The sequence below is a fragment of the Pan paniscus genome, chromosome 10 (genome assembly GCF_029289425.2).
Source record: "Pan paniscus chromosome 10, NHGRI_mPanPan1-v2.0_pri, whole genome shotgun sequence".
In the NCBI taxonomy this organism is placed as follows: Eukaryota; Metazoa; Chordata; class Mammalia; order Primates; family Hominidae; genus Pan; species Pan paniscus.
Window position 1 is genome coordinate 17,906,383 of NC_073259.2, and position 13,755 is coordinate 17,920,137.

The following is a 13,755-nucleotide window of genomic DNA, read 5'->3' on the forward strand; positions in this document are numbered from 1 at the left end:
GGGGTTCCAGAGACATGTAACATGGTCCTTGCTCTTTGAGAGTTGAACCTCGCTGAGGGAATGAAGATATACAGAACAGAAATATGAAAAAGGCACTGTTGAAGGGGAATGCTCATTTGTTATTTATAACGAAAGTTCTGTAAGAGTTAAAGATTGGGATATCCTGGAGCAGACGGGGTTTAAGCTAGGTCTTTGAAAAAAAAAAAAAAAAAACAGGATTTGGGAAATGAGAGGAAGAGGGGGGCATTGCTGCAGGGGAACAGCTTGACAGAAGAAAATTAACTTTGGGGCTTGAAAGTTAACAGTGAAAGAAAATTAACACTGAAGAAACTGGCCTGAGTTTCAGTGAGCTTGCTCAGAGAAATCTCTGCATTAAGAACCACAGAATGTTGGAATTGGAAGGACCTTAGAGACCCTCTGGTCCAGTGCTCTCATTATTCAGATGCAGAAATTAAAGGCTTTTAGAGAAAGTGAGCACTTCGCCCAGATCACACAGTGAGGTAGTGGCCAAAATTAAGTTAAAAGTGGATGAAGATCGAAGGGGATTTTTTGTTATGCAGGTGGTGCACTTGAACATGTTTACAGGATGAGGGGGAAGAGGCAGATGAGACAAGATCAAAGATGAAGGAGAAAGGGGGATTCTTAGAGCAAGATCCCTGAGGAGGCAAGAGTTGGAGCCTTGTGGGACATCCGTTCTGAGAGAACAGGGAGGATGCAGGCAAGTTTATGACAGGAGGGTCCCTGGCACAGATCGGTCACACCCAGCAGCTTGTATCCTCTGTGGAGAAGAGGGAGGTCATTTGTTGAGTGGTCGTGGTGACTGGGTACAGTAATGAGTGCCATTAGGCATTGAGGGCTCAGCTGAGGCAGGGCAACTTGTATTTGCTCTTTGTATTTGCAGACAATTTGGCAGAATGGTTCTGAGCGTGAACTCCAGAGCCACACTGCCAAGGTTCAATCCTGGCTCCATCTCTGACTACCTGTGTGACCTCAGGCAAGTCCCTTAATTCTTCTGAGCCTCAGTTTCCTTTTCTGTTCAGTGAGAACAGAATGACATCCACCTCAGGTTTTCGTGAGGGTTCAATGAGTTATTCTTGGTACAGTTCTGGGGACCACGCCTGCCATGTAGTAGACACTGTAGTGTTAGCTCTTGTTATTGCTTTAAATATAAATGATGACTAAGGAGAAAGGCCTATCCTAATTGCCATGAATTGGCCCATATGAAATTACTTGATACCAGCAGCTGTCTAAATATTGCCCCATTTTAAGTTCTGCTCTTAACAACCCAAGTATAAGCACTAAATAGAGGCAAGGCAAAAAAAAAATTTTTTTTTTTTTAGCCCACTGTGGTTTCCTTCAAACCCTGCAGGATTTCTTTCATGCCATGAATATGTAGTTTTTGGAATTTCTGTAGTGAATTTAACTGTTTATTCTGTTTTGTGGATAGCATACTCGTGCCTGGGGAACATGGGTCTTGAGAAATGTGAAGCTGGATGGTGGCAAACCATTAGTCCTTGGCTTCTAGGCTGTGGATACATGGCTGCCTCTGATTTGGGGATTTCCTGTATATTGCCTCATTTCTAGTTAAGGATTCAAGTTTGACAGACACTTAGTTTTAGGTTACATCTATCATTGAAATGTGGGGTAACTGAAAAGCCAACAAGAAAGGAGTGTGCTTCCTCCCCAGGTGTGGTTTCCCTGGGGGCGAGGGATGAGGCTGGTGGCAAATACGCAGCCCCAGGAAGATGCAGCACAGACTTCTGGAGCTTCTCTTGTCACTTCCCTGGGTCTTATTTCTGCCTCATTGTAGTTGCTGTCAGTGGGTAAATGTGTTCATAGATTAGAACAAGTTGCAGCACAGACTTTTGGAGCTTCTCTTGTCACTGCCCTGGGTCTTATTTCTGCCTCATTCTAGTTGCTGTCAGTGGGTAAATGTGTTCATAGATTAGAACGCCTTTGTAACTAAGATAAAGCCACAAGGTTTATTTTGTTACAGTTCCTGTGTGCTTGCTTGACGGCCTTGAGAGTACATTCATGATATGATTCTAGTAACTCCTGTTTTAATTCTTAGATGTGTTGATAAGCATACTGTATTGACATAAACCAGTATGAAGCATGGAGGGGGTTCAGATGAACTGGGAAGAAAAACTTGCAATCCTTGGAAAGCCATATGATTACACAGGATTATGAAGAGGCCCTAAGGTTTCTCTAATTTAGCCCTTTCATTGTGCAAATAAAGAAACCAAGGATCTTCGAGTGTATATGGGATTTGCTGGGTATCTTTCTATTAGATAATGACTAAGATGGTATTAGAAGGTGAGTCATCTTTTCCACTGCACCGTACTACTTATGTTCTGCCTCTTTGGAGTCCTTCATTTCATTTTTGGTTATTCCTTTTTTTTCATGGTAGGTCCTCAACTGGTGTTTGAAGGAATGCACGAGAGTTGCCATTCATGGGCCTGCACACAGGGCTGGGCAGGGATTTCTTTCTGTCAACGGTACCGTAATGTTTAAGACCCAGCTGGAGTCATTTTCCAGGTATTTGACCTGACTTCCTGTACTGTGTGTCCTCCCAGGGAGAGAGATTGATCCAGATTAAATGAGTAGTTCCGAGTGTTGCACAGAGCATCAGTGTCTGAACTGGCATTAGCATTCACTTTGAGCTCCTTTGGTTAAAAGCCTGGTTAGCGTGAGCTGTTGGCCAGGTGAAACTGTTGCTGTCGCCCTGACACTGTGAACCGAATCTCCTTTAAATGACAACATTGTTAGAGTCCTGTGGCCGCTTTTAAATATATTTTGGCTTCAGTTGCTTCTTTCTTGACCTGAAATTATAAAATGAGTTGGGAGTACCTGTTGCAAAACTGCAAATTTTGACAAGAACATTGAGATGTCGGCTTCTTTTTGCTGAAATCCTGAGGCAAGACATTTCAAGAAAATTTTATGTTCCCATAGAATGTCACAAGTTACTCTGGCATCAGTTCCAGGTTGAAACCTTACAGTGTAATTATAGTTTCCCCCCTTCTTGTCCTTTGGGCAACCTTTCTTTTCTGTAAGAAATACAACTGGTCCCCTGGGTGGCAGGAAATCCAGGTGGGGGAGTGGGCTGCTTCTGGTTCGGCGGACTGTAAGGTATGCTGCCCAGGGCTTCCTTGGGCCTGGCCCCACACTTCCTTTACACCAGCACTGTCCTGCCAAAAGCCAGAAATCCTGGAAGAGGGCCGAATCTAGTTTATTACTTGCCTGTTGGAAATGTAGGCTTGTGTTTTTTGGCAAGGCATGAGCAGAGCCCGGTTATTTGACTGCTCTGAGATTTAACTCCATTCCGCTTTTGGACAATGACATATGAGCATGTGTGAACAGCAGCCCCATTTCCCCCCAGTTTGCCTGCCCTAGACATGCCCTCAGACAGCTGGCTCTGCCAGCTTTCCCAGTGCCAGGTTCTAGAGCCCCTGTTCTTCTCCCTCCCCTGCTCATTTCCAGTCCACCAGAGCGGGCAGTGTCAGAGGTCCCATGCAGCCTCCTCTCTTGTGAGGAACCCCAGAGCACCTGTAGTCTCTAAGCCAACTAGCCAGTATTGAGGGCTCCTGGGTTATGGAAACGAAACCAGGGCTGGGAAAAGATATTCCCTGTCCTGTATCACTTTCAATGAAGAGAAACAAGAATTTTAGCAAATTGAACATTGCTGCAGTGCCTAGAACAATGCCTGGCATGTAGTAGATGTTGAATAAATACTTGTTTAATGAACAACTTTATATTCTTCAATTATCTCATCCTAGGGACTGATAAGTGTTCTCATTCTATCAGAGAAAATAAAGGTTATGAGGGTTGCATTAGGTAGAGTAAGCTAGGCTACAGCTGTAAGTAGACTCAAAGATGTGTAATGGATCAAATGCAACAGAAGTTTATTTGTTGCTCTTGTTCAAGGTGGGTGTTTCTGGTTAGCAGGTGACTCTCCATTGAGTTCAGGGACTCAGGTTCCTTCTATCTTGCGGCTCTGCCATCCCCAAAGACCACCTTGCTGATAGTGTCCAGTGGCAAAAGGGAAAAAAGAGTGGACTAGCACAGATAGGAGGTTCTTACGGGCCAAACCTATGAGTGTTGCCTATGACTTAGTCTAGAACTCAATTACATGGCCACAGCTAACTCCAAAGAGGGTGGGAAATACAGTCTATTGTGTGCCCAGGGGTACACTAAATTTTGAACATCTGTGTCATCTTCGAACTTAGATTCCTAAAATGCATCTGCAGCCCAGCTTTGAGATTCAGAAGGCCTGATGCAAGGTTCCATGGTAAATTTTGCTTGGTTTAAGTCCTCCTGCCAATGAAAACCAAGTGACATTAGGAAAAGATCTAACAATAAGTTTAAAAAAATCAAGATATAATAGTTTATATTCAATATGATTTCAACTGTGTTAAATATTCTGTTTGTTTATTTTAGAGCAGGGTTGTCCAATATTTTGGCTTCCCAGCCACATTGGAAGAATTGTCTTGGGCCACACATAAACTATGTTAATGCTGAGGATAGCTAATGAGCTTAAAAACAACAACAACAAAAAAAAAACTCATAATATTTTAAGAAAGCTTACAAATTTATATTAGGCCACACTCAAAGCTGTCCTGGACTGCATGCAGCCCACGGCCAAACAATCTTGTTTTAGAGACAGGGTCTCCCTGGTCTCCTTCTGTTGCCCAGGCTGGAGTGCAATACCACAATCATAGCTTCCGGTAGCCTCAAACTCCTGGGCTCAAGTGATCCTCCCACTTCAGCCTCTCAAGTAACCAGGACTACAGGTGTGCCACCTACCTGGCTAATTTTTAAATTTTTTTGTAGAGACAGTGTCTTGCCATACTGCCCAGGCTGGTCTTGAACTCCTGGCCTCAAGCAATCCTCCTACCTCACCTCCCCAAAGTGCTGGGATTACAGGTGCGAGCCATCGTGCCTGCCTATGTTAAATATTCTTAATAAATGATTAGACAGAAGGTAACATGACAATGACTTAATTGTGATTGCCCTTTAGAGATGAGATTATCAGTGGTATTTTGTTTTAGCCTGCTTCTGTTTTTCTGTATTTTACAAGATTTCTATCTTGAACATGCATTGCTTTTTTTTTTTTCAATTTGAAATACCTTTTTTTTTTTTTTTTTTAAACTGATGGGTAGGCTCCATCTTCAGAGATTCTGAGCCAGGGTCTGGAGTAGGGCCTGGTACTTGCTCTTTTATTTTTTAATTTAATTTTTTTACAGAGAGTGTCTTGTTCTGTCACTTAGGCCAGAGTGCAGTGACACAATCATAGCTCACTCCAGCCTCAAACTCCTAGGCTCAAGTGATCCTCCTGCCCCAGCCTCCCCAGTAGCTAGGATTACAGGTGCGTGACACCATGCCCAGCTGACTTTAATTTTTTTTTTTTTTTTTTTTTTGTAGAGACAGGGTCTCGCTAGGTTTCCCAGACTGACCTTGAACTCCTGGCCTCAAGCAGTCCTCCCACATCGGCCTCCCAAATGCCAGGATTACAGGCATGAGCCACCATACCTAGCTTCTGTTTTGTTTTGTTTTGTTTTCTCACAGTATATGAATCTCATAAGAGTTCCATCTCCCTGCCTGCAGCTTTTTGACTCACCAGGATAGGAATATGCCTCTGAGAACTTTTTATGCACATGCCTTTACATGTCTGCTTCATTTATGAACTAGTCAGCTCTGTGTCAGGCCCTGTTGTAGATGTCGAGGAAATATCACTACAAAACAGACAAGAATCCCTCCTTCAGAGACCTTACATTCCATTGTGGACACAGACAATAAACACGGTAAAAAAATAAAATAGATGGCATGTAAGATGGTAAATACAAGAATAAAAAAAAAAAGTAAGGGGATATAAAATGTCAGTAGGGTAGAAATTTTACATGGGGTGACACAGAAGGCCTTCCCAGAAAGGAACTTTTAATATAAAGACCTGCTGGTCAGTACAGAGCTAGCCAGGAGACTCTTGTTTATAACTCTGTCTAGATCTGAAATTTATCAGGTTATTTGACCAATGGCAACCCCAAATCCCAAGATTCTGTTCTTTACTATCACCCTGCTCACTGTCGTGTTTATCTGAATGTTCTGAACTAGAGTCTTATTTGCTATCTCTGTTGTTAGTTGGTAGGAGACTTGCAGATCTATACTCCTTTTAAAAACATCTGAATTGTTTTAGATCTCAGGGACTCCCAAAGGATTTCATCAGGAGGTGTCCCTAAAGCTTGAAGCAGCATTTAATTTTCTTCTGCCCACGTTGACAGACTGACTATAATATTGTAAGACTTTAGTTGACGTCCTGGCGATCCTCCATAGTTTTCATTTACACATGAGTAAAGAGCATTTCACTTGTCTAAGGTCCTATCACACCATTGCTGGAAACTGCCCATGACAGCCAACCTGCAGCCCAGAGCAAAAGGCATAATGAATGTGGAAGGACTCTGCAGGACCATACGGAGCTATGTAAAAGAAAGGATTATTTTGGGGGAGTAAAAGTCATTTATATCAAATGCAGCCAGACAAGGAGGGATTGCAAAATGTTATTCTGTAGAAGTATGAGCATTAGTGGCGTAATACAGCATCATTTCAGTGATGGTTTCTTCCTGTATCCCAAAGTCCGCCAGCCTCCTCTCTTCCCCTTTCTACCTGGAAGTTTACGAATTCTCTCTTTGCCCTTGCTGAGACTTAGATTCTCTGGAGTCTGTCACTCACCTGCCTCTCCATCAGATATTGTAATAGTCATAGTTGTATTCTGCAAAATCCGTGAAATTCACATGGCTCTAGCCTGAAATGTCCAGCCTCCACTCCTGCTCCCTGACTTCTGCTGTGCCCCCTCCTGCTGGTGTCTGCTCCCCTTCTCTGCCTGAGGAATCCTGCTCTCCCATCAGCAACTGCCAACAGCCTGGCACATGCGGAGGTCCCGGTTTCCCTTGATCACAAGGGACCTCCTTCCTTATGCCTCCCTGGTGCACAGGAAGTGTTTGCTGGAACCGTTTATGTGGTAAAGTTGAGTCGGTGCCTCAGCCATCTGCATGGGGAATGACATGGGCCTCTGGACTCTAGATCAGGCTCCAGCCTGATGTCCTGAGCAGCCATCTAGCATCCTGCCCGGGAGCACAAGGCAGCCCCAGTGGCAGTATACCAAATCATTAGACCAATATCATCATTGTCCCATGTGCGGTATCTTGGTTCGTTCTTCAGGCACAGGGTGGAGGATTTTAGCTGTAAAATATTTACCCACGCACCACTGCTAAGCTCTGTTCTCTGAGTCAAAAAGGGGTTGTGTTCGCACATGGTTTGGGTGCATACACGAGGGAATTACAGAGCACATAGTCCAGTTTTCCATTGTTTCATTACCTTAGCTCAGGTTTTAAGATGTTGAGTGTGTCACTTCGGTCACACAAACTTACTTTTACCTCTCTTTAATTCTGGACATTGGAAAAGGGAGTCCAGGTTAGTGGTGTGGCTTGGAGCCTTTCCTTCACTATCCACCTGCTGCATCTGTGGAGGCTTCTCCAGCCCCTCACCTGATGTGGTAGTGACAGCAGCAATAATGTTGCAGCTGTCGTTTTTACATGTTTACCATGTGCCAGGTCTAGAATAGGCATTTTGCATATATCAGCTATATTTCACGATCAGCTGAGATTCAGAGACCTGAATGTGTTCCCGGTTACACAGTTGTCGAAGTGGAGCTGGGATGCAGGCTCAGAGCTAACGTCCACCTTCGAAACTCTAAAGCCGCGCTTCCTTTCCACCTCTTTGTCCATTGTCTTCAATTCTTTTATTTTTATTTATTTATTTATTTTTTGAGATGGAGTTTTGCTCTTTGTGGCCCAGGCTGGAGTGCAGTGGTGCAATCTCGGCTCACTGCAACTCCTGCCTCCCGGGTTCAAGGGATTCTCCTGTCTCAGCCTCCCAAGTAGCTGGGATTACAGGTGCCTGCCACCACACCCGGCTAATTTTTGTATTTTTAGTAGAGATGAGTTTTCACCATGTTGGCCAGCTGGTCTCGAACTCCTGACCTCAGTTGATCTGCCCGCCTTGGCCTCCCAAGGTACTGGGATTACAGGCATGAGTCACCGCGCCTGACCTTGTCTTCAATTCTTTTTTTTTTTCTTTCTTTTTTTTTTTTTTTTTTTGACAGATTTTCGCTCTTTCGCCCATGCTGGAATGCAGTGGCGATCCCGGCTAACTGCAGCCTTTGCCTTCTGGTTTCAAGCGATTCTCCTGCCTCAGCCTCCCGAGTAGCTGGGATTATAGGCGCCTGCCATCATGCCTGGCTAATTTTTGTATTTTTAGTAGAGACAGAGTTTCACCATGTTGGCCAGGCTGGTCTCAAACTCCTGACCTCGTGATCCTCCCGCCTCAGACTCCCAAAGTGCTGGGATTACAGGCGTAAGCCACTGTGCCCAGCCGTGTCTTCAATTCTTTAAGGTCTTATTCTTTCATCCTGTCTCCTGCTCATGCCCATTGTTCAAGCATGTTCCCTTACCCTGTATTCCTTTATAATACTCGCCACATAGTGTCACAGTATACTTAGCATCTCAAAAGCAGTCTTTATAGGATGCAACCACACTTTAAAATAGCCCTGAAGACCCCACATTTACATTCTTGAAGTGGCAACTCCGCCTACCTTGCAGATAACTTTTTTATACTTCCAACCGTGCTTTGGAGAATGGGGCTTTTTAACAGTGTCTCAGAGGACTGTGGTGGTACAGAAGGTAGACAGAGAGTGGACTCATGCCTAGGAGCTTCATCCTTCCCTACTGCCACTCTGGAGGGGTTGCAGAGAGGGAGCCTCGAATTAGTCAGAAAGGGCTGGGGTGCTTGGTTACAGACGGGGCCTTTTCCAGGAGGCAAAAGATCTCAGATGTCTACGTGCCCTACACCGCTGTCTTTCATGGGACCCGAGGAAAGCTCTCCCAAGGAAAGGGAGGAGTGGGACTTCTGTCCCTCAGGCTTTTATTTTTACTTGTGATGTTTTTCTTTTCCTGGTTTGCTGCCATCAATGCCATTTGCAAGGCCTTTTGTGGGGAGGAGGTATAATCTGCCTGTTTAGTTTTGGAAGCTGCTTAAAGGTTTTAGGATTTCTGTCCCACTTTCCCACCTAGACGTGATGCCAAGGGTAAGAAGGCATCGGGGAAACTGGGCAAGTCATAAAGTAATTATTGGAACAGTCATGCAATTCAAATTCCTGCCGTTCTGATATCGCTTAATTCTTTTGAAGACCTGAATAAAATTTGTTCTTTTTCTGAGACATTTAGATACATTGTTTGAACAAAGGAAACAGGGTGACTTCAAAATGTCCAGTATGTGGAAATCGATGCCGTTCAGCCTGTGGTGTAATTAATGAAAATATTGGCGACAGTCGGCCTCATTGTTTGTCGTTGTGCAACAGGAAGTGGTACACTAATAAGGAGCCGGGGAAGGTTTACGTAATTCAGAAGGAAGCAGACGTGTGCAGTTTTGACTGATGCCCTTCTCACTGCAGATCCAGGCTCACCGAGCAGGTTCCTATTCCTGATGGACGTGGAGACGTCTGATTGGATTTTGTCATTTGATTTTTGACACTGATTAATGACAGATTTTTATTTCCCTTATGGTCAGAAATAATTGTCTTGAAAAGCTTCACTTTAGATCATAGTTTACACACACAGTTATAATTCATTGGGTAAAGCATAGTAGAACAAACTATGGAAAAGGAAATGTCATTGGTAGACTTTGGTCGCTTAGTACAGGTGTGGTGGCCCTTGGAATCAGGAGATCTGGAGTTCCGTCCTGGCCCCGTCAGTCCCAGCTGTGTGAGCTTAGGGATAGTGCTTGCCCACTCTGGGAGCAGTCTTCATCTGTAAAAGGAGGGGGTTGCTCAGGACCCTTGCGCCTCCTTCCTTTTACAGATGAAGATTGCTTTGTCTAAGCCCCCTTGGTGAGGTCAAGAATTGTGAAATGTTTGTACAAGTGAGATGTCAAGAGTACAAAATGTACAAACGAACTGCCAGTGAAAATGTCATTTAAGTTTATCTGCTAACAGTTTATTCCCTTTGGTCTCCTCTCAGTTTTTGTTTTGTAAATGTCCATGTTTTGTCTGGTAATTTGTTATTTTTTTTTATTAGAAAAGTAAACACCAAAGTGTTTTTCCATTCCACTTGACAGCATAAAAAGTTGCCATTTAAATTCATCTCTTAAGGATTTCAAAAAGGCATTAAACACACTGCTCAACATGATATGTATTTAATTGAAATGAGCTGACATTTGCATTAATTAGCTCTTTAGAAAAAATAGGCAAAAATGGGGCCAAAAAGCGTGGGTTTGAATTCTGGCTTCACTGCTAGTACGAGCTATGTGACCCTGGGCACCTTTTCTCATCTCTGAATCTCTAATTTCTCATCTCTAATAGGAGAGGGACACTTTCCCTATGAGAGTGTGGTGAGGTATAAAGATAATGTATGTAAACTGCACAGTACAGTATCTGACAGTTAGTAGATACTTAATGGATAGCAGCTGTAACTGTTATACATTATTTTATTATAATAATTAAAATAACTAGAGAATTTGTGTATATTATATACTGGGTTCTATCTACCAAATCATTCTAATATGATGTGCATTGATTACCAAAAGAAATAGTCCTCCAGTATGGATGCCAGTTTTGTTTCTGTTAGAGTGTGTGGAGTGAGATTTACCAGAGAGGGATTTCTCTTTTCTGGTTGACAGATCAAAGGTACGCCTATGAGAATAAATGGCAAGAATTTATTCTTTTTTTTTTTTAGCAGTGATAAAATATACTTTACTTTGTTGAGTCAGAGGGTTGTAAAAAAAATTATTGCTAAAGTAGGTTATCAGGCAAACAGAAAGGTGCTTTAGAAGTCCAGTTACCTTGGAGTTTATTTAAACTAAGAGAAAAACGTCATAATGTTTTCATGCGATACATATCAGGTTCTTTAACAATTGTGTGACAAACAGCAGAAGGAATTAAGGAATGCCGCACTTGTGATCCATACAAAACACCAACATTTTAGGTTGTACATAATTAAAGAAATGTCTCAAACACTTTTTAAAACACTGTAGTAGCCAATACATAGAGGCATGCCGTAGGTAGGCACAGGAATGCAGTTTAGAAAAATAAATAAATCACATAGGAACTACTCAATTTCTTTAAAATCACTGAGCAAGAAAAGCAACATTGAACTGGCTGGGCGCAGTGGCTCACACCTGTAATCCCAGCACTTTGGGAGGCCGAGGCGGGCGGATCACGAGGTCAAGAGATCAAGACCATTCTGGCCAACATGGTGAAACCCCGTCTAATTTTTGTACTAAAAATACTAAAAGTACTTTTTTTTGTACTAAAAGTACAAAAATTAGCTGGGCGTGGTGGCGCTCGCCTGTAGTCCCAGCTACTCAGGAGGCTGAGGCAGGAGAATGGCGTGAACCCGGGAGGCGGAGCTTGCAGTGAGCCGAGATCGCACCACTGCACTCCAGCCTGGCGACAGAGTGAGACTCTTTCTCAAAAAAAAAATTAAAAAAAAAAAAAAAAAAAGGAAAGCAGCATTGAACTTTCATATTGATTTTACACAGCTTCTATACAGTACCTTGACTTAAATCCAAGAGCAAAAGTTGACTGTCCTCCTCTATTTTTGGTAAACTTACGTGACTTTCCCCCCTGGATTTTACCTGGGAGTAGCCTTTTTAAATTTTTATTTAAAAGAGGGCAGGTTTGGCACTTTATAGTAATGTCACCAATGTTAATATTTCTTGGGATCTCAGGAAGATTCACATTTTTTACAGCTGATACAGCACAGGCTGGAGCTCCCCCTAAGCCAGCCTCAGATTTTTCCAGCTTATTTTGTGCACCAATTTGTGTAACAATCCCATTCATGTTTGTCTCCAATACCATTCCCCCATCATCATTTCTGCAAGAATATTGTGAACCGTGTCTACATGGAAAATCAAATCCAGTTCACAAACATTTTCAAAGTATTTGTCTAATGTTTCCACAAATCCATAGGGCTGGTAGAACTTGGAGAGCCGCGGCTTCCCATGATTGTTAAGATTAGGATCGCCTTGATCGTGGCTGGGTCAGGCCCACCGGGTAGGCACTGGGGGCCAGGGTGGGGGCCGGCGCGCAAGCCTCGCCTCGTGATCTTGCCGGCGATCCTTCCCCACCCACTCCCTCCCGCACGCCGGCAAGAGTTTATTCTTACAGGCTACCATTGCAAACTACTGTCTTCAGAAACAAGGTCACTTCAAAGTGTCCAGAATGTGGTAATTGGTGCCATTCAGCCTGTGGTGTAATTAAGGAAAACATTTGCCCATTGTCCATTGTGCTAGAGAGAGGCGTCCAGGAAAGATTCATACTCCCAAACCCTCCATGGGAGTGGTGATCTGGAGAGGGTCGGACAGCCAGAAAGCACATAGTTGACCCTGAAAGGTTTTGTTGCAGCCTGTCATACCCTAACCTTTATAATCTGTCTGAATCTCTACTGCAGGTCAAGTAGCCATGGTCTGGTGGGGATAGAGGTGGCAGGTGGGCTAGAATGTGCCATATCTTGATTTGTGGCAATGGGCCTCCTACTCTTCGGAGTGGAGACAGCTAATACCATGAGTCAAAGACCAAATCAGGGGATAGCCGATGTATAAAAACACAAGCACCGGGTTTGCAAACTGGAAGAAAGGTCTTGAAGAAGGTGTCAGAAGCAAAAAATGGTAAGTATGTGAGGAGATGGATATTTTAATTAGCATGACTATAGAAATCATTTCACTATGTATATCTATGTCAAAACATGTGTGCTGTAAATATATAGTTTTTATTTTTAAAAAAATGAATGCTGTCAGTATGAGTCCATTTAAAAATAAGCAGGCTTGAAGGTTCAAGGAAATTGCTGAGAACTGGCATCTCACGCTTCCTTTTGGGGTTAGTCGATGCATGGTATGGTTAATGTAAAGATCCAGGATCTTATGAACACAGCTTTTTACCTTGGACTGTTCCTCTTGCAGACTCAGCTACCACCTTCCTTTAGGATTAGAAATGTTTTACTTAGCCTCAACAATTTGTTTTAGAGCCACTTTCATAGTGTCTAGTCCTGGATTCCCAAATAGGTTTCTTCATCTTCGTAAACTCGAAAGTGGCCATCTGGGGTTCAGTGTCAGGAAGGGTTCTGAGTCCAAGTCAGATTTAAAGAATAACCATGATGCATTACTGGTATCTGTCGGGGGTCTGGGAGAAGGAATTGAATGTATTTGAATACACTTATTATTTTTTAAAACTGAGTTATCATTCACGTAGTTCACCCTTTTACAGTGTGCATTTCAGTGGTTTTAGTATTCTTGCAAGATTGTGCAGCTACACCACTATGTAATTCCAGAACATTTTCATCTGCCTAGAATGAAACTCTGTGTACATCAGCAGTCACTCCCCATACCTCCATTCCCCTATCCCCTGGCAACTACCAGTCTCCTTTCTGTCTCTCTGGACTTGCCTGTTGGGGGTATTTCATATAAAGGGAATCATGTGATATGTGGCCCTTGTGTCTGGTTTCTTTTACTTAGCATAATGTTTTCAAGGTTTATCCATGTTGTAGCTTATATCAGTATCTCATATCTTTTTATGGATGAACAATATTTTATTCTATGAATAGACCACATTTTGTTTATCCATTTTTCAGTGGGTGGATATTTGGGTTGTGTCTACTTTTTGCCTATTATGAATAATGCTGCTATAAACATTTGTGTACAAGGTTTTGGGTG

At 43.0% G+C, this 13,755-nt stretch overlaps 1 protein-coding gene and 1 pseudogene across 8 annotated transcripts in view; one reads left to right on the plus strand and one right to left on the minus strand.

Annotated features, from left to right (window-relative positions):
• BORCS5 (BLOC-1 related complex subunit 5) overlaps positions 1–13,755 on the plus strand; it is a 127,403-nt gene that overhangs the window by 83,094 nt on the left and 30,554 nt on the right. The window lies entirely within an intron of this gene.
• LOC129393458 (AP-3 complex subunit sigma-1-like) lies at positions 2,628–13,436 on the minus strand (annotated as a pseudogene).